At 42.5% G+C, this 24,746-nt stretch overlaps 2 long non-coding RNA genes across 3 annotated transcripts in view; one reads left to right on the top strand and one right to left on the bottom strand.

The window, feature by feature from the left end:
- Positions 1–4,205, top strand: part of LOC138161799 (uncharacterized) — a 35,114-nt gene extending 30,909 nt beyond the window's left edge. The window contains exon 5 of the long non-coding RNA XR_011168471.1: positions 1,834–4,205. This is a non-coding gene — a long non-coding RNA (uncharacterized lncRNA). The remainder of the gene's footprint in view (positions 1–1,833) is intronic.
- LOC138161798 (uncharacterized) overlaps positions 1–24,746 on the bottom strand; it is a 52,348-nt gene that overhangs the window by 14,929 nt on the left and 12,673 nt on the right. For both annotated transcript variants that reach the window (XR_011168470.1, XR_011168469.1), the window contains one exon: positions 5,179–5,255. This is a non-coding gene — a long non-coding RNA (uncharacterized lncRNA). The remainder of the gene's footprint in view (positions 1–5,178; positions 5,256–24,746) is intronic.

Below are 24,746 nucleotides of genomic sequence, written 5' to 3'. Positions count from 1 at the left end.
CAGGAAGAGGCTATTCATGGCACAAAATTAGAGCTATGGAGAGGGCTATACGCCTAGGGTGGCTTACCTGACCCAGGTTCAGAAAGAACCGTCATCCAAAGAGATCTGAGGGGGAAGTAGGAATTCCCAGGTTAGCCGGGGTCAAACCTCCTGGCATGACCAGAGTCACTACAGCCTAACAGCACAGCTTCCTCGGCCACTGGTCATCACCTCCATTTTAAGGCAAATGCTCTCCTATGTGTAAACTAACCCCACCCAGGGGTTCTAGCTAACTTTCCCTGGAATAGGGTTCCCACCTACAATGTCCCTAACAAATGGTCATCCAGGAATCCCTTGAAAACCTCAAATGAAGAAGTCACAACAAAGAACTAGAAATTAAGTGGGGGAGGGAAATCATTTGGGAAATGGCAAAACAAATTATGTCTGTGAATGTTATGGATTGTTTTTGGTGCTGTTGGGTCATTTCAGATGTGTCTGACTCTCTGTGACCCCATCTGGAGTTTTCTTGGCAGAGATACTGGAGTAGTTTACCATTTTCTTCTCCAGCTCATTTTGCAGATGAGGAAACTGAGGCAAACAGGGCTAAATGATTTGCCAATGGTCACACAACTAGCTGCCCTTATGGAATACTATTGTGCCATAAAAATAACGAAAGAGATGGTTTTAGAGAAACCTAGGAAGATTTGTATGAACTGATGCCAAGTGAAATGAGCAAAACTAGGCGAACATTTTTTATCCTAACAACAATATTGTCAAGTCAAACAACTTTGAAAGACTTTAGTATTTTAGTCAATGCAATGACCAATTACAAAGCATGTTACTTATGTCCTGACAAAGAGGGATAGACTCCAGATACAAAATGAAATATACATTTTTGTACTTGACCAATATGGGAATTTATTTTGCTTGACTACATTTTGGTTACACGGTTTTTGTTTTACCTTTTTTTTCTCCAATGGGGATAGGGTGTGGAGAGAAAATAAATGCATATTAATTTTTAACTAAATTAATTAATTTTTTTTAAAAAGCCACAACCTCCCAAAGTGGCCCATTCTACTTTGAGATAGCTCTTAAAATTACCAAGTTTTTCCTTTTGTCCAGTTTTATCTAGGTAAATAGACTCTCAACAAATATATGTTGAATTAATTCATTTTATTATACTGTCCACAAACTTGGGAAATCTCAAAGGATCTCAAACCATAGACTCCCCTTCTGTCTGCCCTCCACCAAGCAATCTGATTTCTCAAGATAATGGATTATTCGGTAGATTATCAGGTGGATTTCTTGAGATGAAGATTAATCCTGCTCATAAATTTAGAGTAGAAAGAGACCTCAGGGGCCATCTAGTCTGATGCTTTCATTTTTATAAGTCAAAGCCCACAAAGATGGAGAGAATTCCCACAGTCCCATTGGCAGCCAGTGGTAGAACTGCTGTTCCAATCCACCTCCTCCATCTCTAAATCCTATATTCTTTCCACTGCCTAGTGGACACCTTGCATCCAGGTAAGGGTTTGACTGGCCATCTCAACAGATTTGACACATGTTCATTAGGCACTTTCTGAGCAAAGCATTGAGCTAGACATTGGCCTAGAGGCAGCTCTCCAGGGTCTGCTGCGGTTGGGATTGAACCAGAAAGGTGCTAGGCACAGAAGAGACAACCTGGCTTCACCAAGCACTGCTCTGTGCTTCCCCTAGGGCTCAGGAACCATGTGGTGAATGAAGAAATGAATGAATGGCTGAATGGATTCCATTTCTAATTCACCATTCACCCCATGTCAGCTGCTTTTTAATTTTCAGACTTGCAGATGTAATTATTCTTTTGTTCGGTTGCAGCCCCCTTTGAGAGCATCGTTTGCATAAACACTTGAGAAAATGAAAAGGTACAACACCCTTGGCTTTTTCAAGAAGCCCCATTGCCCAAGGAGGAAGCAGCTGCCCAGCTCTGAGACAATGTACAGAATGAAACAGAAAGCAAGGAGGGCATTGAAACTGTGGGACCCCAAAGAAAGAGAACTGGCAGGCAGCTGGCTTTGTTTCAGTTCATCAGAAGCAGTGGAGAGCCAGGAGGAGATGGCTGGATTCAGATCCTGGAGAAACTAGGTCTCAGAAGTGGCCGTGTGACCCTGGGCCCATCACGGAACTTCTCAGTGCCCCAGACAACTCTGGAAGATTAGAAATGCTGCGAGGAAGCTTCCAACCTGCACTGGCAGAGGGACTTTCCTCTCCCAGGAGTCTCCTATTCTAAAGAAATCACAGGCTAGACAATAAATAAATTAAAGGAATGGAGAACTATGAATGAATGAATCACTGACATTTCTGCAATACTTTAAGCTTTGCTGATCACTTTCCATACATGGTCTCCTCTGCCCACACGAAAGCCAGGTTTAACTCAGCATCAGGGAAGTGATGTCACAGTCCAGCAGAGCAAATTTACAATTCTACCCCCAGGAACTGCCACTGAGATAGCATTTTACAAACATTATCTTATCTGAGTCTCACAACAACCCTGGGGGAGAAAGTTCTATGATTATACTCATTCTACAGAGGCCTGGTGAGATTAAGGGACCCACAGAGGGTCATGAGCTAGTGAATGTAGCTCCCGACGCCAAAGCCCACCCTGTTTCCACTAGAACAGCCGATTAATGAAAAACTGACATTCTTGAAAAGTTAGATGTTTTCTCAACTTGTCCCAGTTCTAAATTAAGAAAGCTAGTAAAGATAAGATAGTACCAGATTTTGGGAGGTTTGGAATACCAGAAAAATGAGTCTGAACTTTCCTTTGGATGCAAACAGAAGCCACTAACAATTACTGAGAGGAAGAATGATATGATCCTATCTGTTCTTTATCAGGAGAATAAGTGTAACAGTATGAAAAGCAGATGAGAGTTAGGAGAAATGAGCCTATGTACTCTTTGGTCTCTGTCATCCAGTAATGTACACTCTAGCTAAAGAATCCTAATCTCTGAAGATGACCCAAATGGCAAAGGAAAGATATAATTTTGGTTAATTGAATTGCTGTAAATAAGCCAAGGCACATTGCCAATGGTGACAGGAAAAGGACATGTGTGACTGTCAAAGATGGCGGGACAGTCACATGGTGAAAACAAGAAATAGAGAATTTTGGAGCTAGAAAGGAGCTCATAAATCCAACCAACACCTGAAAAGAAACCCCTCCCCATCATCACAGGCCCAACAACAGGTACCCCAGACTTTGCTGAATAATAACAGAGACAACAGATGGACAGTCCGAGGCCTATGAAGTACCCCAGAAGGAAGTAAAGAAACAGAGGAAGGCCTTCAGTGTGCTGGGCGAGGAGAATCAAGAGAAAGACATGGACGAGAGCTGCACAGGATGAGAAGTCATTAGGTGAAATCATAGGTCCTCAGGACTAGAACTGCAAGGAACTTTGGAGGATATCTGATCCAAACCTTTCATTTCACAGATGAGGAAACTGAGGCCCAGAGTGATTAAAGGTGCCCAAAGTCATATAGGCACTAGGTAGCAGAACCAAGATTTGCATCCGATCCATTCACTCCACTCCTTCCTCATTGGCCTGAGCCAATGGAGGAAGTGCCCACACCCATGAGATCACCATCTAATGCATCTCTTAAAGCACTGTATCCACATCAGTTGAGTTCAGGGACTAGAAGGGGGATTTCTCTACTATAGAAAACTCCCAGATGAGGAGACTCCCTTCACCAAGGCAGGGCAGCATTTTCTCAACAACTTGGAGTCTTAGAGGGTTCTCTAGAGCCCTGTCCTGAGCCCTTAAGTCCCTTGCCCAGGATCTCAAAGCCAGGCTCTCTGCTTTGGAGTCATCATGCCAAGCTTCCTTTCCAAAGGCTTCTTATTAGGACCAGAGGAGAGAAATCAGATAGCTCAAATGAAATATCTCCATTTACCTCAAATGAGATAAATACATGGTACCTCTGATGCCCAGTGGCTGCCCTACTCACTCCCCATCCCAGGAGATAACAAACTCCTTGAAGGCAGGAGTTCTTTTTTATGATTCTGAGGGCCTCCCACAGTGTCTAGCACAAAGTAATTGTTTCTAAGATGTTTTTTGTAACTTTGTATAGATTCCGATTGTCTTCTTTGTTTCATCTTTGTAACCCCAATGTGCCTGGCATAACAAATGCTTAATAAATGCATTATCTCTCTACCCCCCCCATACATCTATCTATTCATACATCTTAAGGGGCTTTTTGAGTGTAAAACACACAGTGATTGTCACCATGAAGTATAACCATAGCCCTAATCATGTCTATTGACTCATCAAATTAATAGAAGACAAACATCACCTTGAAAGCAACTGGTGAGGTTTAGAGCAGTATGCTCCTAGGACAGGCAGACCTCACTTTATTATGCCTTACTAGATTGCAATGTGCAAATATTACTTTTTTTAGAAACTGAAGGTTTGTAGCAACCCTGTATCAAGCAAATCTGTTGGCACCATTGTTCCAACAGCATGTGCTCACATCATGTCTCTGTGTCACATTCTGGTCATTCTCACAGTATTTCAAACTTTCTTATTATTAGATTTGCTGTGGGGATCTGTGACCAGAGATCTGTGAAGATAATATTGTAATTGTTTGGGGGGCACCATGAACTACACCCATATATAACGGTGAACTTAATCAATAAATGTGGCATGTCCTGACTGCTCCATTGACCGGCTGTTCCCCATCCCTCTTCCCCTCCTCCAACCTCCCTGTTCCGAGACACAATATTGAAGACTATTACATAAACTTAGTTGATAAAGCAGTGGCAGGGTTTGAGAGAATTGTTTCCAATTTTGAAACAAATTTTACTGTGGGTAAAATGCTATCCAACAGTATCCTATGCTACAGAGACATTTTTCATGAAAGGAAGAGTCAATCCATGTTGCAAACTGCATTGTTGTCCTATTTTAAGAAATTGCCATGGTCACCCCAATCTTCAGCACCCACCACCCTGATCAGTCAGCAGCCATTGCCATCAAAGCAAGACCCTCCACCAGCAAAAAGATTACAACTCACTGAAGGCTCAGATGATGGTAAGGTAGCAACAAAGTACTTTAACTTCAAGTGTGTACAGTGAGGCTTTTTTTTTAGACATAATACTACTTAATAGACTAGAGGATAGCATAAATATAACTTTTACATGTACTGAGAAACCAAAAATTTCATGTGACTCACTTTATTGAAGGCCTGGAACCGAACCAATAAATCTCCATGTATGCTTGTACAGCAAATTTAGCGGCATATCAGGACCCCTGAAGAAAACAAAAAGGCTTTTAGCTCCAGATATGCACATTTGTGCATGTGCCCACGCATGCACGCATGCACACACACACACACACACACACACACACACACACACACACACACACAAACATCAAACAGTCTTACAAATCCATCCAAAAGAAAAATGTCAGCCACCTGAGATTAAAAACCAAGGTTCCCTGTTTTAGGCTACTGGATTAAATTGATTTATGCAAAAAAAAATTAATCTGGGACATAATGTAATTACTGGAATAATCCCTTCATATTTCTGCAATCTCCCTGTGTGTGTGGCTGCTCCCTCCCCTGCCACAGATTCTGACCCATCCAGGCCTGCCCATCTTGGGCATTCTCTGTGCTTGGTCTCCTCTACCTGCAGCCCAAGGGGATAATAAGGAATTCCTCTAGTGAGTCAGAATGGAGAAAGTGGTGGCTTCAGGCCAGGAAGTTCTGGGTCCCCACCTCTGATGTAGCCAGCTGTGTGACTGTGGACAACTCCATAACTTCTCAATGATCCAGGCATCTAAGGAGAAGGTACTAATCTGCCTTAAACTAGGAGTTCCCTATTTCAGTAAAATCACCCCTCTGGTCCCTCCCTATCCCCAGCACATGAGAAAATTTGAAAAGTGCTCGCCTCACTTTTCTCTGCTAAATGAGAAGGCACAGGATTCACCCCAGGGCCTTGGGCCTTGCTGACCTATGCCAACAGGAACAGCCTCAAAAGCCTTTTGGGAATTGGTGCCCAGAAGGATGCTCTTGGGCCAAGCATCCTTTGCCGATTTCTGACGTCCACTGGTTTCATACCTTCCTGGAGGTGCCTCCTCTGTCCCTGGGCCTGCCTGACTTTTGGGGCTCAGCTAACCCCAAATCAGCTCCCCATTTGTTTGCTATTCATTAATGGCACAGCCTATCCTAGCACCCACTCCTTCCCAACAGGGTTTTAAGCCAGGATATTGATTTTCAAGGGGAGACAGAAGAGCAATTCAGACGAAGTCATTCAAAGTACCTTTATAAGACTTCTTTCTGCCCAGCATGCCCGAAGGCTTTCAGCTTATTCTTCTAAGCTCCTGGATAACCTACCTTTCCAGACTCATTTCACATGACTTCCCTTCATACACTCTCTATTCTGGCCAAACTCAATATTCTCTACCTCAGCTCTAGGAAGAAGCATTTATTCAGCCTTTACAATGTGTGTGCCCTGGGAACAGGAAGAAAGGTAAAAACAGTTTCTGCCCCCAAGGAGCTCTCATTCAAACATATATTTAGAGAGTAAATGGAAGGCAATCTTAATGAGGGAAGCACTACCCCCTGGGAGTATGGGAAAGGACCAGGAAAGGCCTCCAGCAAAAGGAGCATTAGAGCTCAGTCTTGAAGGACCCAGAGAAGCCAAAAGGTGAAGGAGAGGAAGCAGGGCATTGGGGGTTTGGGAAAAACTGCTGTTCCAAAGGCCGGGTCAGGAAACAGAGTGTCGTGTTCAAGAATCAACCAGTAAAGCAGGGTAGGAAGGACTTAATATATAAAAAGACTGGAAAGGTAGGAAGGTTCAGGTTATGAAAGACTCAGAAGGTCAGTTGAGGAGCTTGTGCTTGATTCTGGAGGTAAGGAGATGCCTCCTCCATTCCCATGCTAAGGCTGTTGAGCATGGCTGGCATGTATCTCCTTCATGGTTTTCCTCTTAGATTCCTTTGCTTCTGTCAAGATACTCTAGGAACTACAAGAAAAAGCTGCCAATCTCCCCAGTCCCTCCTCAAGGCATCCTGTATTTACTTATTTTATAAGATTATAGTGTAAGTGGAGTGTTTCACACAACCAAGCCCGATACCATAGCTCCAAAGTGCTCTAAGCCCTGGACCTTTATAAAGTAAGAACGTCTCTTTGACTGAATCATAGACCTAATCGCCCACATGCACAAACTAAGCCTGAACACATCCGAGGCCCTTCTCTTGAATCAGCCTATCAAAGGTGTAAACTACACATGAGGGGTAAAGTCCTTCCAGCCTTGGATGAGGTCTGATAATGAAATCTATCGGGATTGTTTGAGAGAATCGGACATACCACCGGGCCTGGGAATGTCAGAAAAAGGACTGAGACAGTAAAGCAATGAAACTTTGGGAGTGATTAGAAGAGCCAGTAACCAGAAGGAACATCCCACTCCCCCTGCCCTCATTGATCATGCCATGAGGAAGGTTGAACCAGTGACAAAGAATGTATCCAGCAGGAACAGAGGAAGGACATGCTCGATGTGCTGAAGAACGGCGGCTTTAGGGAGTGTAACCTACTCAGGGTAGGAAAAAGCATAGCTTCAGGACCTTACAAGGGATCTCTGAGAACACCTTAGGAGAACTGCAGGAGTACTCCAGAGGGGAGAAAAAGGACTTTGCACACACTGTGCTCTTTGTACTATAAACCTGAGTGCCTTCTCCCTATTTGCCTGAGTTTCCTGGGGAAAAGAAGGATCACTAAACTTAAGCCTGCTTTCATCTAGTTAACTTATGTTTGCCTCAGTTTCTCCAACTGTGAAATAGAGATAATAATGGCATTTACATCCCAGAGTTGTTGTGAGGATCAAATGAAATGATATTTCTGAAGTGCTTGGCACGGTGCCTAACACAGAGTGGCCTCTAAGTAAATGCTTGTTCCCTTCCTTCTGGACCTCGTATATTCTTGTGGGAGGGGATGAGCCAGACTTCTGGGAGGATATTTTTGGACCAATTTTTCCTCCACTTGAGTAAGAACCCCTTTTGAAAAACTTAGGTCTGATTCGTTAATTGATTTTGAGAAGCACATCAGATGGGGGCTCATGTATAATAGTACCAGCTAATTATCCCCCCCCCTGCCCAGATCATCAAGGTTACCTCTAGAATCCTGAGGAGCTAGTCACCTGCCCAGGACCCAAATATTGCTAGTAGGAGTGAAGAGGCAGTCTCAAAGGAAATACTACAATGGAATCATAAAGTCAGAACTAGAAAAAACTTCAAAGGTTAAATGAGGGGGCAACAAATGTCCTGTGGAATTTGGAAAACCTGGGTTCAAATCCTAGCACTTATCCTTACTACCAGTGTGACTTTAGGCAAACTATGTAACCCTTCTGGGCCTCAGTTTCCTTACCTGTAAAGTGAATGTATTGGGCCAGATGGTCTCTAAGGACCCTTCCAACTCTCTAACCTAGGAACCTGGAAGACTAGGTAACAGAAGGATGATGAATGTTTTGTAACATCATCAGGAATCAAAACATCAGACAATTTGCTAAACATGAAAAGTGATTTATTTTCTGCTTTATTAAACTCTCCAGCCCCACCCCACCCTACCCTACCCCCTTACCCAACAGCCCAAGTAACTGAGATCACAACACACCTGGGGTCATCACTTGCCAAATTACAGCTAGAGACTGTAACATGGTAAGAAATGAGTCTATCAGCTCCCAGCTGCTCCCACCAACATCACAACATCCATTGGCTCAGACAAAGAAATGACAGCAAAGAGAAACTTGTGACATTTATCCTGGGTCTTTTATGTAAAAGTCTTCCTGAAACATCTCATTTCTGGCTAATGTGTGAGAAAGAATCTTTTTTTTTTAAATAACTGTTTCTTGATCTAACTGCGATACTGGAACCTCTGTCTCCAGACCTCACTACTCTTCTGAGCCACATCTCCAGTTCCCTGAAGGGCACTCCCCTCCACAGTCTACCCCCAGTACCCAAAATTCAACCCACTGAAGACCTTACATCCCCCAAACTTTTTCTTTTCTCATCTTCTGAGTTCACTTTGGTGCCAGGAACACTCACTCATCTGTCCCTGCTGACTGGTGTTATCTTTGGTCTTCTCACTTGCCTTCCCTCCCACATTCAATCCAGGATTAAATCCTTCCAATCTTGCCTCCATGGTATTCTCTCCTATACATTCCAATAGTCATCCCCCATGACAAGCCCCAGTTGTTACCTGCCTGAAATCTTCCAAGAACCTCCAGAGAGGTCTTCTGCACTCTCTACATCTCACTCTCTAGTCCATCATTCACACAGATGCTTAAACTTTCTCAGGCATTAACCCACCATCTACTCAGACATTCTCAGCAACTCCCTACCACCTCCTAGACAAAAGTGCACATTCCTCAGGCTAATCATCAGTTCTCTCCATAACTGGCACCACCTGATGTTTCTAGCCTTGTCTCATATTACCTGCTTCCTAACTAAGATAGGGCAACAGGGCATCGCCACCAGGACCATCACTGAAAAGGCAGAGGCAGCAGCCGAAGTTCTTCAGTAGATCGGATAGGACAGAACTTGGCACAGAGTCCAGAGGAGCAGATGTCAGGAGCCCATTGGCCACCACCTGCTGGGTGAGTTCCCGGACAGCCCAGCCCATTGTGCCCCCCCATGCCCCAGCTGCAACCCCCATTGCACCAGCATCACAGTGTCTCAAGGCTCCTCCCAAACTGGACTTGTCTTCCAAAGCTGGCTTGTAAGCAGGTGACAGAGATTGCTACATTAAGCTCTATATACCACAACTCTCCACAATCTCTATATCGCTCAGTCACTTTTCAGCTGTATCTGATTCTTTGTGATCCCACTTGGGGTCTTCTTGGCAGATACCAGAGTAGTTTATCATCTCCTTCTCCAGTTCATTTTGTAGACAAGGAAACTATGGCAAACTGGATGATGTGACTTGCCCAGGGTCACACAGCTAGTATGTATCTGAGGCCAGATTTGAACTCAGGAAGATGAGCCCTCCTGACCACAGGTCCACCAACCTAGCCACTGAGCCACCTTCAGTTAAATTAAACTATTCTCTGTCCCCAAAACACATCCTGTACATTCCCACCTCTGTGACTTTGCCATGTTGCTCCCTATGCCTGGATTATGCTCCCCCAGGTATCTTATTGAATTTCTACCCATCCTTTTTTAAAAACTATAAATTATATTGGTCCTCCCCCCCAAAAAAAAACTACACAGAACCAAGCAATTCCAATATCACTTCCTATTTCTCAAGGGTCCCAAAGGAGCAAGAGTGGAATCAGAATACACCCAGACAGAAACCAAAAGTTGAAGGAGCCCCTGGGGATCTCTCCCATGGCCACAGATGTCATTGCAAAAATCACAGTCTTGAAGACTAAAAAGACAGTCCAGTGTCACAATTAGGAGGGAAAGGACACAGCCAGGTACTCTCATCTGTGGCCGAATGTGGCTTGTCTATGGCCTGGGTTCTTTACCAAGGTTCCATGATCTTGTTTGTTAAAAAATATATTTATTTTCATAATTGTATTTAAACATCCCTGGTTTCCCCCTGTGCATTTTATTTTATGCATTTAAAACCCATCATTCTGAGAAGGCTCCATGTGTGGCTTCACTGAGCTACCAAAGGAAGCCATGGCACACACAAAAGATTAAGAACCTCCGGTCTGCACTGTCCCCCACTGCCTTCTGTGGTTTGTTTGTTTCGTGTGTTTCAGCTCCCCTTGCCCTCACCCCAAGTGCCCCGTATTTCATGCTGCTCCTCTAGTCAGAAGGGGAATGGTTCTCATTAGCCAGTGCGGGTGCTATTGCTTCCCTTCTCAAGGAAGCCTGTTCAAAGAAGACCTGGAGAGGACAAGCAATGTCAGGGTGCTGGAGTTTCTGGTGGTTTTGGTGGTGGAAGACGTAGCAATGGAGGAAGTGTCAGTTGTTAGTATAATTGTGGTGATACCAGTAAAGGCAGCCATTTATCTACCCCTCGGAGGTTTTCATGGCAGATGTGAGAGGGTTGTAACATATTACAAATGAAGAATTGCCCTGAGAATGTAAAAGGTGCCATTGGAAGATTAGATGGCTGAAAGAAATAAAAGGACCCCCCATCTAGCAAGAGCAAAAGACAAGTCAAGTCAAGAAGCATTCATTAAGGACCTACCGTGTACCAGGCACTGTGCCAAAGGTTGGGGATACAAAGAAAGGTGAAAAGTCTCTGCCCTCAAGGAACTCAGAGTCTAATTGGGGAGAGAACATGTTGCCAGCTCCATGCCACTGAAAAGTCACCAGCACAAGGAGTAATGGGCGTTCACACAGCTTCAAAAGGACGTTGTGCTGGGTGAGCCTGCATGGATGATTTACCGGAGAACAGGAGAGATGATGGGGAGGGATGGGCTGAAGCCTGCATTGCTGGACAGCGCCCCCATCACCGAGCTCCGGGCACATTGCACGCTGGGGCTCTACTCTGCTCCTCACTGTAGCCTTGGGAAGTGGGCTTTATTATCTTTACTTTACCAATGAGGAGGCTCAGAAGGGCTAAGTTACTTGTTTGTGGTCACACAGAAGTTCCAAGAAGCAGAAATTCAGGCAAGATACAAGCTGGAAGTCAAGCCAAGGGCCTCCAGACTGAGCCCTACATCCTGGCTGCTGTCAGTGCCTCACTGATATTGGGCACCTGGGTTTCTGAGTCCATTCTTTGGGGATCTCAGAGTAGAAGGCACTTAAAATCATGTCCCATAGGGAACTAGATCCTCCCTGGATTGGTGGGGCATTCATCCTTGCTGCAGCCATAGATAGTATCCACAACTGTCCCTGTTTATTCCATACTTTCTGCTATTAAAAGTGTGATAAGACAATTCTAATTCATTGTTACTTGGCAATCCAGGTTCATCTGGTTTGTGGAATGTTTGAGACACCCCATGGGGTAAATGAAGACACTCTGTGGTCTGGTCAGGTCACAGGGTTGGGGATCTCAGTTCTCAATCTTCCTGGACGGTGTTTTCCAGAAACCTTAAATAGCTATCTCCCAAAACATGCGGGCTTTTAGTCAATAATGAAACACCAGGGAAAAGGGGGGACTCCATGTGAATAGGTTAGAATCTGGTCAAAGGAGAAGTCCCTTCTCTTCTCTCCTCTCCCTTCCTTACCAGGTATTTTCATTTTTATACACCCCACGAAACATTAGTAAAGCTTCAAACTTCACTAAGGCTTTGGGGCCACCCTGGATTTCATTTTCACAGAGAACTTGATCAATAATACAAACAACATCTATTAATTCATTAAATTAATGTAGAGAACACTGGCTATCATTCAGAAATGAGAACAAGGAGGTAGAGCGCCAAGACAGAGCAAGCCCCAACTTGTTACCCACCACATGGTAGAAGACCCAGTGGCAGGCCCCCTCCATGGACAATGGAGAATGATAGGAGGTCATTGACAAAAGTCACTCAAAATGGGGAATGGATGGCTGGGAGCTACACCATTGCAGGGAATTCCCACAGAGCACAGAACAGAAGATCTTGAGAGGGGATCAGTGACCATGTTAGGCCAGGTCACACCTTGACAATATATTAGACTAGTGGTCCTCCAGCCTTTGCTCGAAGGCTCCACCAAGGGAGAACCCACCACCTCCCAAGACAACTCAGTGCACTCCTTAATGGTTACATTTACTAGGAAGGTTTTCCTAACGTTAAGCCCAAACTTGCCTAATACTGCAACTCTTGGGGGAAGAGTTGAAGAATTCTGAATGGTGTCTCTGGAAATTAAAGCAGAGGAGATAGCAGGAGATCACAGAAGGATTGAACAAGGATGACCTAAGCCAAGGAACAGGGGGTGGAGGCAATTATGTGAGAGGAACCAGCTGCTTGATGAAGAATGCTGACCAGGTTTGTTTGCTTTTTCCATTGTGGCAGAAGTTCCAAGAAGCAGAAATTCAGACAAGACACAAGGAAGGACTTTCTGACCATGAGGACCTAGCACTAGAATGAGCTCCTGATGGAAGTGATGAAATCCCTTCCTGTAGATTTCCGATGCCATTATTTTCTTTCTTTTTTTTTTTAAAGCAATTGGGGTTAAGTAACTTGCTCAAGGTTACATGGCCAGTTATTTATGGGTGTTGTGCTAAGTATCTGAGCCCAGATTTGATCCCCAGGTAATCCCAACACTGGAGCTAGTGCTCTTACTCACTGAGCCACCTGGCCACCCCTAAGCAATTGGGGTTAAGTAACTTGCTCAAGGTTACACAGCCAGGTGTTTCTGGGTGGGTGCTAAGTGTCTGAGCCCGGATTCGATCCCCAGGTCATCCCGACACCGGAGTCGGTGCTCTTACTTGCTGTGCTACCTGGCCGCCCCATTATTTTCTTTTAAAAGTATGAAATCAGAGGACAGATGCAAAGTGCTTTGTAAACCAGAACATGCCCCGTTCATGGGAGCTGTTGGTAAGAAGTAGTTCTGAAGAGGTCTTTTCCATTCTCTGGCTCTGTGTTTGCCTTTGGGCCAACAGTGGCAGGCATGGTAATTTCATGAATTTAGAGAACAGCCTCACTGATGCAGACCAGCAACTCATTCTGGGATTTAGAAGTTGAGGTTTTCCTGGGAACTCTGGGGTCACACAGCCAGTAAGGAGCAGAGGCAGAACTGGAATCCCAGTCTTTGTGATTCCAAGGCTGCTCTTCTCTCCTCCATGCCACTTTTTCTCTCCTTGCCAGGATTATTAGAGAAATGTTTACACACCCACAGTGTCTCAGGCACTGTTTGATCCAACCCATTCCTGGCCAGATATCCCTTCAACGACACCCCTGACAAATGGGCATACCCAATTCAATCACTGCCTGCTGGCTCCGACTCTAATGTCTCCCTCTCTATTTGTTCACATATTATACACTCTTTAAAGTCAATTTTGTTCTGCTAAAGTTGGGGAGTGGGAGAATATCTGAGGAAAGTCACTTCCTACTAAAGCAGAATTTCCCATAAAAACCTGGACAGGGCAAAGGTCACTGTGAACAAGGTGTTCTTTCTCTGACTTTCAGCAAACAGGTTATTGTCACACCTCTGTGAATACTTTCATCAAGACTGCAGAGCAGCACCTGTTTTCATCTGCCAGAAAGGAAATAACATTAAAAGGGAAAAACTTGATATATTTCCTTCTCAGAACCAGGGGTTTATGCAAAAGACAAAATATGGTCAGTTTGGGATGGGGAAGAGTTGAATTCAGTCCCCCTCACCTCTAATAAGTACGAGCTGTGTGACTGTAGACAAGTCCCTTAATTTCTGTCTGCCTCAGTTAATGAATCTGTAAAACCTAGATAAAAGAATATGACAGGGGTGGCTAGGTGGCGCAGTGAATAGATCACCAGCCCTGGAGTCAGGAGGACCTGAGTTCAAATCCAGCTTCAGACATTTAACACAAAACTAGCCAGGTAACCTTGGGCAAGTCACTTAACCCCAATTGCCCTGCCTTCCTCCCTCCAAAAAGTAAAAAAAAAAAATGACAAATAGCTACAGAATCTACTTCCCTGGGTTGCTATGCATGATTCGTGTAAAGTATTTTACAAACCTTAAAACCCTGTGTTAATGTTAGCTATGATTATTGTTGTCAATAAATAATTATGTTAGATGGGACAAGGCTGTGATAGCTTCGAATACTTAGACCTGGGGACAAAATATGGCATCCAGGAATGGAAACTACACCAAAAAGTTTGGGAAGACAAACCTGAAATGCCCTGAAATGTACTTCCTATCATCCACTACACTGATAAGTGATTACTGATATAAAAAGAAGAGAACAATAAAAAATTTTAAATAAGAAAAAAGTTGGGATATCTCATTTCGGAGACTTAAATTTCATAAACATTTTCAAGTAGGAAAACAAAGTCTCAGGAGAACTTCTTCTAGATTAAAATTATTTCCATTTATTTAAGTGTCCACATTATCCAGCCACAAAGTCCAGGATTTTTTGTGTTTCTACTTATTAGAGATCTTAAAGTTCATAATTACTGGGTGAAAAAAGTGCCTTCACCATCCTTGGTGGCTCTCTTTCCTTTGGCTAATGACACCCTAGGACCCACCAGAAACTGGTCTTCATGAGCTCTGGTAAAGCTAGACCAGATGATTTCTCCTCATTAGTCAACTGAATGGATACAGGATGTCAGATCCTGGTCCAAAAAGGACCTTAGGGTTCAATCTCAGAGACAAGGGAACTTAGACACAGAAAATCAAAGTGACTTCCTCAGTTTAACCTTGGAAAATTCCACCTGGCAAGTAGGAGGGTCAGAACTGGGCCCCAGGGTCCATCAGCCCCAACTCTGTTGTCATGGTACCATTTTGCTTCCTCTCATGTCTGCTCGTTGGCAGGACCAGTATCCTAAACTCCATAGTCAGAGCTACAAAGGCAACACATAAAGAGAACCGGCCTAGCCCTCAACCTTCTCTACTCCAACTTAGTAGTTTGATTGGACTATGGGACATTCACCTCATAAACCTCATCCCAAAGGCTCTCTGGGATGCTATGTCTGAATTCATGAACAATGTTGGCTCTAGTTCTTAAGATCATAGGATGTCAAAGGTGGAAAGAACCTCAGAGATCATTGAACACAACCTCCTCATTGGATAAACAAAATCCAAAGAGAGGAAACAAGGCCCTAAAAACTACTGCTAATAAGGAGAAACACCCAGAGAGTTTAATGGTTACCAAAATTTAAACCAACTCAGAATCAAACCTTAATGCTAGGAAATCACAAAAATTAGAATGCACAGGAGAGAACCATAGACATCATCTCATACAACCTTCCCATTTTAAAAATGTTGGGGCCATGGTCCTCTCATCTGTCCAACCTGTTCATTTTACCAGGGCAGCCACCTAAAACCCAGATTGGTGGAATGACTGACCTCTAAGTCATGCATCTAATTAGAGAGAGAACCACTTCATCAACTGTTACTGTATTAATGAGATGGCCAGCCTGTAGGTCTTCTGGCCTCCAAACTGGAGTTCTTATATAGCATAGGGAATTAAGTATGCTTTGAAATCTTGATGTATTTCTTGCTCTCCTTTCTGAACCATTTCAAGCCAGAGTTCATAACACGGAATGGAGGAGTCATGTCTTTCATGACCAGGATTCAGCCCAGCCACAGCTCAGAGAGGGATTTCCCCCTGGTAAAGTAGAGAGAAAAGAAGGGTAATTCATTACACAAATATGTCCCTCCTTTTTCATCACAAGGTCCCCATTTAGTTCCCTGCTTAGAAACTCAGGCTAAAAATTATCATCTGTGGTCAAGATTGGTTATTTTATAATATAGAAATTTAAGATAAGAATTCATTGGAGAGAGGGGGAAGAATGTTAAAGTACAGAATATTAAAGAAGAAACTGAAAGCACATTTGGGGGAAGATTGGTGAAAATCAGGCAAGGAGTGGTTGAAAGTGGTTGACCTAGAGAAGAGACATTTTAGAGGGGATATGATTGTTATCCAATATTTGAAGAGCTGGCATCGGAAAGAGGGATGAGGCTTGCCCTTCTTCATCCCTTAGCAAAGGAGCAGAAACAACGGGTGAAAGCTAAAAAAGAGGCTAGTTGAGACTGGATGGTGGGAAGACTCCCTAAGCATTTATAGCCATCCAAGAGTAGAATGAGCTGTCTCTGGCAGTATGTGGGTGCTCCCTGGCCGTCTTCCAATCCAAGGCCACGTGTCAGGGATGCTGTTGAGAGACAGCTCTTTCAGGTACATTCAAACTCTGTCACAGAGGTCCTGGGTGCTCTGAGGCTCTGGGATTTACATAATCACAGAGAATTTTAGAGGCAAAAGGGACCTCAAAGACCAGCTAGTCTAACCAATGCACAAAAAAGAATCCCTGCTATAAAATACCCAACAAGTAGCTGTGCAAGCTCTGCTTGGAGCTCCCAAAGGAGGGGCACTCCCCCGCCTGCTGACAGAGTCCATTCTACTCTGGGGCAGCTCTGGTAGTTAAAACGTTTTCCTGATATCCATCCTCAGTTTGACTCTCTGCCGCTTCCACCCATTGTGTCTAGTTTTGCCCTCTGGGGTCAAAAAGAACAGTCCTAGCTTGTGTCCCATGATGCTTTGGGATACCAAGAAAGCACTGGAAAAGAATATAATTTATTTGATTTGAAATTTAGGACCCTGAAAATTTTCTCATTCTATGTTGGCTTTCTGCTGTTCACAGTTTTATTTTATCATAAGGGGGGATTTGTTATATAGAAGAAGAAGCATTAGATTTTGAGTCAGAGGCTCTGGGTTTGAATCCTGATTCTACTACTAATTACTTATGTGATTCTGGGGAAATCATTTCTACTCTGAGCCTCAGCCATTTGTCTACTGTATGACCTTGGATGAGTGCCACAAGACTTCTGGACTTAATTTCCATGAATACATGAATGAATAAGCATTTATTAAGTGCATGTTGTATGACAGGCACTGTGCCAAGATTAAGGACACAGAAAGAAGCCAGACAGTCCTTGACCTCATAAAATGGCCAGGTAAGACAGCAGAGATGCACACAAGGGGAAGCAGAGTTGAAAGGGGCATAGTAGGCATGGGGTGGGCTACTAAGTCATGGGGACCCATCATTTCTCCCAAATATTTCCCTTTTTTTGGATGTCAGTGCTTTTACTCCCCTTCATTTTTCACAGTGATTCACAAAAGGGGTACAGAAGGAAAGTCAGAAGTGATGTGGGCATTCAACCAGCAGCATGGCTGAGGAGTGGGGCAGGGACACAAAGAGAGGAGGGAATGGAGAGACTGCACAACTAACATCTATGGCAAAACCATGACGGGACATAGCCACTGCCACTGGGGCTTCCATATTCACACGCGGACTCTTAGAAGTCAATCTCCAATATCCAGTAAAAAGAGTCCATTGGGAAGAAGACAAAGCAGTGTCTCTGTTCTCCAACTTCACCACCACTTCTGCTCAGTTTCAAGATTTCATAATTTCCTTCACTGACCTAGTGGCTGTCATCAACCACACCCTTGACCAGAGAAGTGCCCGACTTGAATGTTTTATTAAATAATCTAAGAAATAGAAAAATTCCCTTTGAAACCCATTTAAAAGAAAAAATGGTATGGTCTGAGGTTATTTTTAAACTATGACACTAATAAAAACTATCTCTGGTCCTATAGAAACAAAGGCAAACTTCCTTGGTATAAGTAAACTCTTATCAAGTCCCAGTACCATGGAAATCAGTCTTGTAATTTAATGGACGATCTTGCAAGAAGTAAACTTGCAGAACTAAAAAAAAAACTCTTGAAGACACTGAATTCCCAAAAAGCAATGATGCTATTGGAAGTGATTTTTTTTTAAATGCACCAGAAGAGGCCCAGCATTATCATCCCTTCCTTAGTCATTAAATTATCAGCCCATTGGTGGTCTCTCTTTTACAAACCCCTTTTAGAGACCATTGAGGCAAAGATGTGTACTTCACCAAGGCTAAGTACACATTTTCTAGTGCAATAAGAGGGAGTGGGAAAGGAGAGCACTTAATTTTTCTCTTTCCATCATGGAACTAGGGAATACAGAATTGCAGGGATTAGAAGGGACCTTGGAGCCCACCTAGTCCAGATCATACCTGGAAAGGAATCCCCAACAAGTGACCAGCCAGCCTTTGTGTTAAGACTTCCCACGAGGGGGGATCTACTGAAAGGATTGGAGAAAAGAATGTTCTTGGAACAAAATGAGGAAGGAGGCGATGGAGCTTACTATGTCTCATTATTAGAGAGCAAGACAATACAAATGTGGAGAGAAAGGAAAGAGGAGCAGGCATCACATGACCCTTATTCTCATCTGAATCAAAGGTGAGCTAAACAAATACTATCACACACACACACACACACACACCTACAAGAAGTTGACTGTAGTGATATATTAAACACAACAGGAAAACAGCCAAGAATAGGAAAAGAGGAGAGAAAGGTTTAAGACAGAGGGTCAAGTCAGGAAGGCAATAGAACCAAGAAAAACAAATTTCCACTTTAGAGGATGGATCATAAAGGGAAGATTAAAAGAAAAGTCAAGTTGAAGACCCAGCAGGTTTTGGTCTAGGAGAGAGGAAGAACATGCTGGTAATTCACTTCAATTGCAAGTCACCACTGCTGATAACACCACTTCTCTTTCACCATCCTCTTCTTGGCAAAGACTGGAGCAGGGGACAAAGAAAGGGGAAAGTGTTAACAGGACCCAATGGATCGAAATACTCAATTAACAACCATAACTTCGAATTCATTTGGGATGAATTCATTCAGAGAACAGTCACTGAATTGATTGGAAAACAGAATCTAAAAATACAATGTTTACAAGAAACACTTGAACACAATAATTTGCACAGAATTAAAATGAAGGGCTGGGGCAAAGACTATTATGCTTTGATTGAACTATAAAAAATCAGGGTGGCACTACACCAATAAAAAAAGATATAGAGGTGGGGCAGCCAGGTGGCTCAGCGAGTAAGAGCACCAGCTCCAGTGTCGGGATGACCTGGGGATCAAATCCGGGCTCAGATACTTAGCACCACACCCAGAAATAACTGGCCATGTAACCTTGAGCAAGTTACTTAATCCTGATTGCTTTAAAAAAAAAGGATATAGAGGGAAATTACATTATGCCCAAGGGCACCATAAATAATGAAATAATATCAATACTTTACATGTACATTGAATGATAGATTACCTAAGCCCTTAAAAATTAATCAAATTACAGGGAGAAACACAACTCTAATGGTTAAAAATTTCAATGTAAGCCCACCAAGGCTACCTTGGATTTGATCCTTCTATGCCTTGTGTGAGGGTACAGATAACTGAAAATATCAATCAATTCACCCTATCCCATTTAAAGGAAATGATAAAATGTTCTGCCCTGACCCCTTATCCAGGTGAAATTGAGCTTGATAACAGGTTTTAGTCTCGGCCAATCAAGTATAGGCTTTGGGCTATCATTGGATGAATGGAAGTGATGTTGAACAGGAATTGTGTTTGGATTGGCTGGAAAAAAAATTGGTTGTCTTACAGGTAATCTAGAGAATGTTGAGCCAGTTGAGAGAGAGAAGTATTTGCCAGATGGAGATTCCAAAGAGCAGAGAATAAGGAGAGAGTATTCTAGCTGAAGTCCCTGAAAAGGAGTCTCTTGGAAGGGAAGACACTTGAGGCTTGGTCTTTGCCTCCTTCCTTGACCCCTTTTGGCTTAAGGAAGACCTTACAAACTTCAAAGGGCCTGGAGGATTTGGGATTTCTCTACTCCCCACCATTGTCTTCCAGAGCATCGGAGTCTGCATTGTATAAGGACAGACTAGACACATATTCATAGCTTTGCAAAGCCCAGCAAAGAAGCTACATCATACCTAAGTAAAAAACTTCCTGAGTATTCCACAAAAGGGAGAAAAGGATTTCTAGCAAGCAAGTACTGGGAGTCACCCCTTTGCCGCATGTGTTCCTTAAGCATGAGCCCACTTTTCGCTGGACTCTGTATGTACCTTTGCAAAAAGCTGTCCCCAACTTTTTTTTTGGTGGGGTGCTTTGTACCAACTAGTCTTACTGTAAACACCTTAATACAGAGACTTTTCTAAAAGCTACTTGAGTCTGACTGACTAAATGATTATCAATCCATAAGGTATATCTAAGCCTTACAGCATGAGAAATGATACTCCTTAATCTTTGAGGGCTCCCCCTAGAATGAGAAGGAAAGACATAGCAGCCACTCTTTGGAGACCAATTCATTAAAATGAGTAGGAGTTGGAGGAGGAACTCCAAAGCACACTCTACACTAATACATACATACATACATACATACATGCATGCATACACATGCACACACATATATACATATGCATGTATTATATTCACTATTCAATGCATACATATTGAATATTGGTATATACATTAATTCACATATACTAATACTATCTATGCATAAAATATATTTATATCTATATGTACATATGTGTGTCTATATTGTCTCCCCCGTGAGACTGTAAATCTCTTGAAGGCAGGCTCATATTCCTTTTGTCTTTGTGTCCCCCATGCTTGACACCGCACTTTACCTATAGTAGGCATTTAATAAATACTTACTGATTGATTGACTTTATGAGTTCAGGTCACTAGACCCAAATGAATTAGGACACTCAGAAAACAGGGAAACATTCCTTCTGAGCCATTGTTTTTGATCTTTGAAAGATCATAGAGAAAGAAAAAAAGTACCCAGGACTAAGGAAAAGCAAATGTTGCCCCCATATTTTTAAAGGGAGGACAGGAGGAAAGAGAATGGAGTCTATAAACATGAGACCAGTGACCTTGGCTTCCATTATCAGCAAATTCTAGAGCACACTTTTTGAGGGATGATTGATGAACACTTAGGAAAGGCAGTGGAACTCACATTTGGTAAGCAAACCTTTTTTCAAGAATAGATTATAATAAACTATAATAAACAGATAATAATAAAATCCAAAAGAATGACCAAAAAACACCTCACCCACCTCCTGACAAAGAGCAAGACACACAGTTTTAGACATGCTTAATTTGGAAATTTATTCTGCTGAACAATGCAGTTAAGTGTTGAGAATTTTTTTTTTTGCTTGTGGCAGGAAGGGAGGGCAGTGAGAGGGAAAGATTCATTTCAAATGCTTCTTAGTTGAAAAATAAAAAAATAATTTTTAAAAGGACCTTATCTAAGTTTTTGAAAAATTCTGTAGTTATATTTTGCCAAGATTTTAGCAAAGCAAGAAAATGACAAAAGTCTTTGATGCTGCCCCTGTGGATCAGATGGAATGACATAGAACGATGAGTGTATAGTCAAACCTAAAGAATTGTATTTAATAGGGGCGGCCAGGTGGCTCAGCAAGTAAGAGCACTGGATGACCTGGGGATGGAATCTGGGCTCCAATACTTAGCACCACACCCAGAAATAACTGGCTGTGTAACCTTGAGCAAGTTACTTAACCCCAATTGCTTAAAAAAAAAAGAATTGTATTTAATGACCCAATGTCACTCTCTAATGAAATGCCCCAGAAAGCTAGGCTCAGTCCTATGGTATTTAACACCTTATTGATAACTTGGATAAAGGCATGGATTTGTAGATGACACAAAGCTTGGAGAAATAGCTAACAAATTAGATAAAATCAGGATTTGAGAAGAGTTCAACAGGCACTAGGTCAAAGTCAAACTGAGTAACTTGAAATTTAATTGGAACAAATGTAAAATTGCATACTTAGGTTCAAAACATAAATGACAAGTATAAAATGAGGTAAGCAAAGAAGAATAGACAATAGACAAAACAGGAACAGACAATAGGCTGCCAAAAAAAAAAGATCCACCAATTTTAGTAGACACTAAGCTCAACATAAGCCAACAGGGCGATGTGGCAGCCAAAAACTCAAATGTAATGTTAAGCAACTTTAAGAGACCAAAATGACAGCCCCCTTGCTCCTGGCTCTTGGGAGATCACATCCAGAGCATTGTGTTCAATTTTTGGTGCCACACCTGAGGGTGAAGGATAAGAGGTGGGAGGGAAGAAAGAAGGAAATAAAGAAGAAAGGTGGGGAAGATCCACTCTAATATATCTATCACTGAACATCACTGGTAAGCCTCTCAATAATGGCTAATTATCCCCTTCATTCTTCTTCACCTATTACTTTGTGACCAGTATACTGTAAGTTCCTTGAGGGCAGAGCCTATTTCATTTTTATCTTTTTATCTCCAACAGCTGACAAAGTGCCTGGTACACAATAGATGTTTAATCAATTCTTGCTGAATTGAATTGATAAATATTGTTGCATTTATCTATGAGTTGAAGAGGCCCATCTCTTTCATCTACTTTTCAATGATTGTCTTCTGGCTCTTATCTTCGCTTTAAGTATTTTTTTCTCTTAAAGTCTTATTTCTTTGTTTTTCTGAACTTGACAAAAGCACTAAAACTATTAATATGTCCATATGCAAAGAAGAGGATTGTGCATGAAGCCATGACTGTCTATTATGTACAGCTTGATTTTAAAATCTGTAATAACTGCAACAATTAGTTCCAAAACTCTCCTACTTATGTGTCTCTCCCTGAGCATCCTTAGGCTCTTTTCTATGCATTTTTAAATGATTCATTGATGCCATTTCCTTTTATTTCTTTGGGGAGGGGCATCATTACTCTCATGTTTCTCTTTCCTCTACTTTCCCCCTCAAAAAAATTAATTCTCCCTCATGATAGATAAATATAGTCAAGCAAAGCAAATCCACTATTTTCTGAGGTCTAAAAATGTGTCCCATCTTGCAACTTGAATCCATTTCCCAACCTGCTGGGAGTGCAGGAGCTTGCTTCATCACATCTTCTGAAATCATGTTTGATCATTGAATTTATCAGAGTTAAATCTTTCAAAGATTTTCTAAACAATGTCGTAGCTATTGGATCTCTTGCATCAGTTCATACAAAGCTTCCTAAGTTTCTTTGAATCCATCTCTTTCACTGTTTCTTAGAGTATCTATCCATGTATAATCATTTGGTTCAGCCATTCCCCTATGGATGAATACTCTTTTAGTTTTGAGTTCTTTGCTTCAATAAAATGTGCTCCTAGGCATATTGTTGTAGCTATGGGTCCTTTCCCTCTGTCCCTTATCTCTTTGGGGCATAAACCTAATAGTGGCATCTCTGGGTCAAGGTCTAACTCCAAATGGCTTTCCTGAAATGTTGGACCAATTCAAAGTTCCTCTAACAGTGCATGAGTGTGCTTGCCCTCCCACCCTCTGACAATTGTAATGTTCTTCCCCTGAGGAGCCATATCTGGTGAAGTTTATGGACCCCTTCTCAGAGCCATGTTTTTAATCACAAAATATATAAGATTATGAAGAAAACCAAATATATTACAATATAGTTATTTAAAAAATGTAAGCCAAATTCACAGATGCCAGGTTGGGAATTCTTGGTTTAAAGCTTGTCTATTTAATATAAGGCTCCTCCCCTCCCACCCCCTATTTGGGCAGACCTCAAAACTGGGCCCATTTATTTCCCTGGACCATTCTTCTGTGGTTCTTGCTGACAGCTATGTGCAGACACATTGCAACACCCCTCAGCTCCATGATGAAAAGAGAGAAACAAAGTATCCTCCCTTCCCATTCATTTCCTCTGTATTAAGAACTGAATTGAGAGTTGGCCTTAATCCAGTGATGTCTTCCACAAGGACGGTGGTCTTTAAACAGTAAATCAGCAGCCCCGCTCCCCACTGACTCCCCATATCTGTCTCTTGAACAACAAGAGACCTACGGGCTCCTGTGAGATTCCACCCAAAGAAATCAGACGAATTGCCCACTGGCGATCTGTGCAACTCCAAGACAGTCCATTGTAAACAACTGTCAATGGGGGTCTTCTAGTTCCTAGGCCCTGAATCCTGGTTGAAATCATTTGGATTCTTACTGGAATCTCCTCTCATCAAGTGCTCAACCCTTCAGAATGCCTTTTTAATTAATTAAATAATATTCCTGTAAGTAAAAAGGAGTCACACTGAAGCCAGATGACATAATTTGGAGGCCCACCCGTACACAAAAGAAAATATTGAGTAATATTCATTTTTAAATTTGTGTTTCTATAGGGCCTTAAGGATTACAAAGTATGTCTTCTACAATACCTTTGTAAAGTAGGTCGGTCTGCTCCTATTGCCCCCACTTTACAGATGAGGAAACGGAGGTGAACAGAAGTTAAGAGAGATACATAGAATCACATAGCTAGTAACTGTTAGAGCCAAGATTCAAACCCAGATCCCTTGTTTCTAAGTCCTGAGTTCTTTCCA

Source organism: Petaurus breviceps, unplaced genomic scaffold (assembly GCF_028583685.1).
Source record: "Petaurus breviceps papuanus isolate PSGF00001 unplaced genomic scaffold, PetGlider_PUasm1.0 185, whole genome shotgun sequence".
NCBI classification, from domain to species: domain Eukaryota; kingdom Metazoa; phylum Chordata; class Mammalia; order Diprotodontia; family Petauridae; genus Petaurus; species Petaurus breviceps.
Note: the sequence above shows the minus strand (reverse complement) of the source record. Positions and strands in the feature narration are given on the sequence as shown.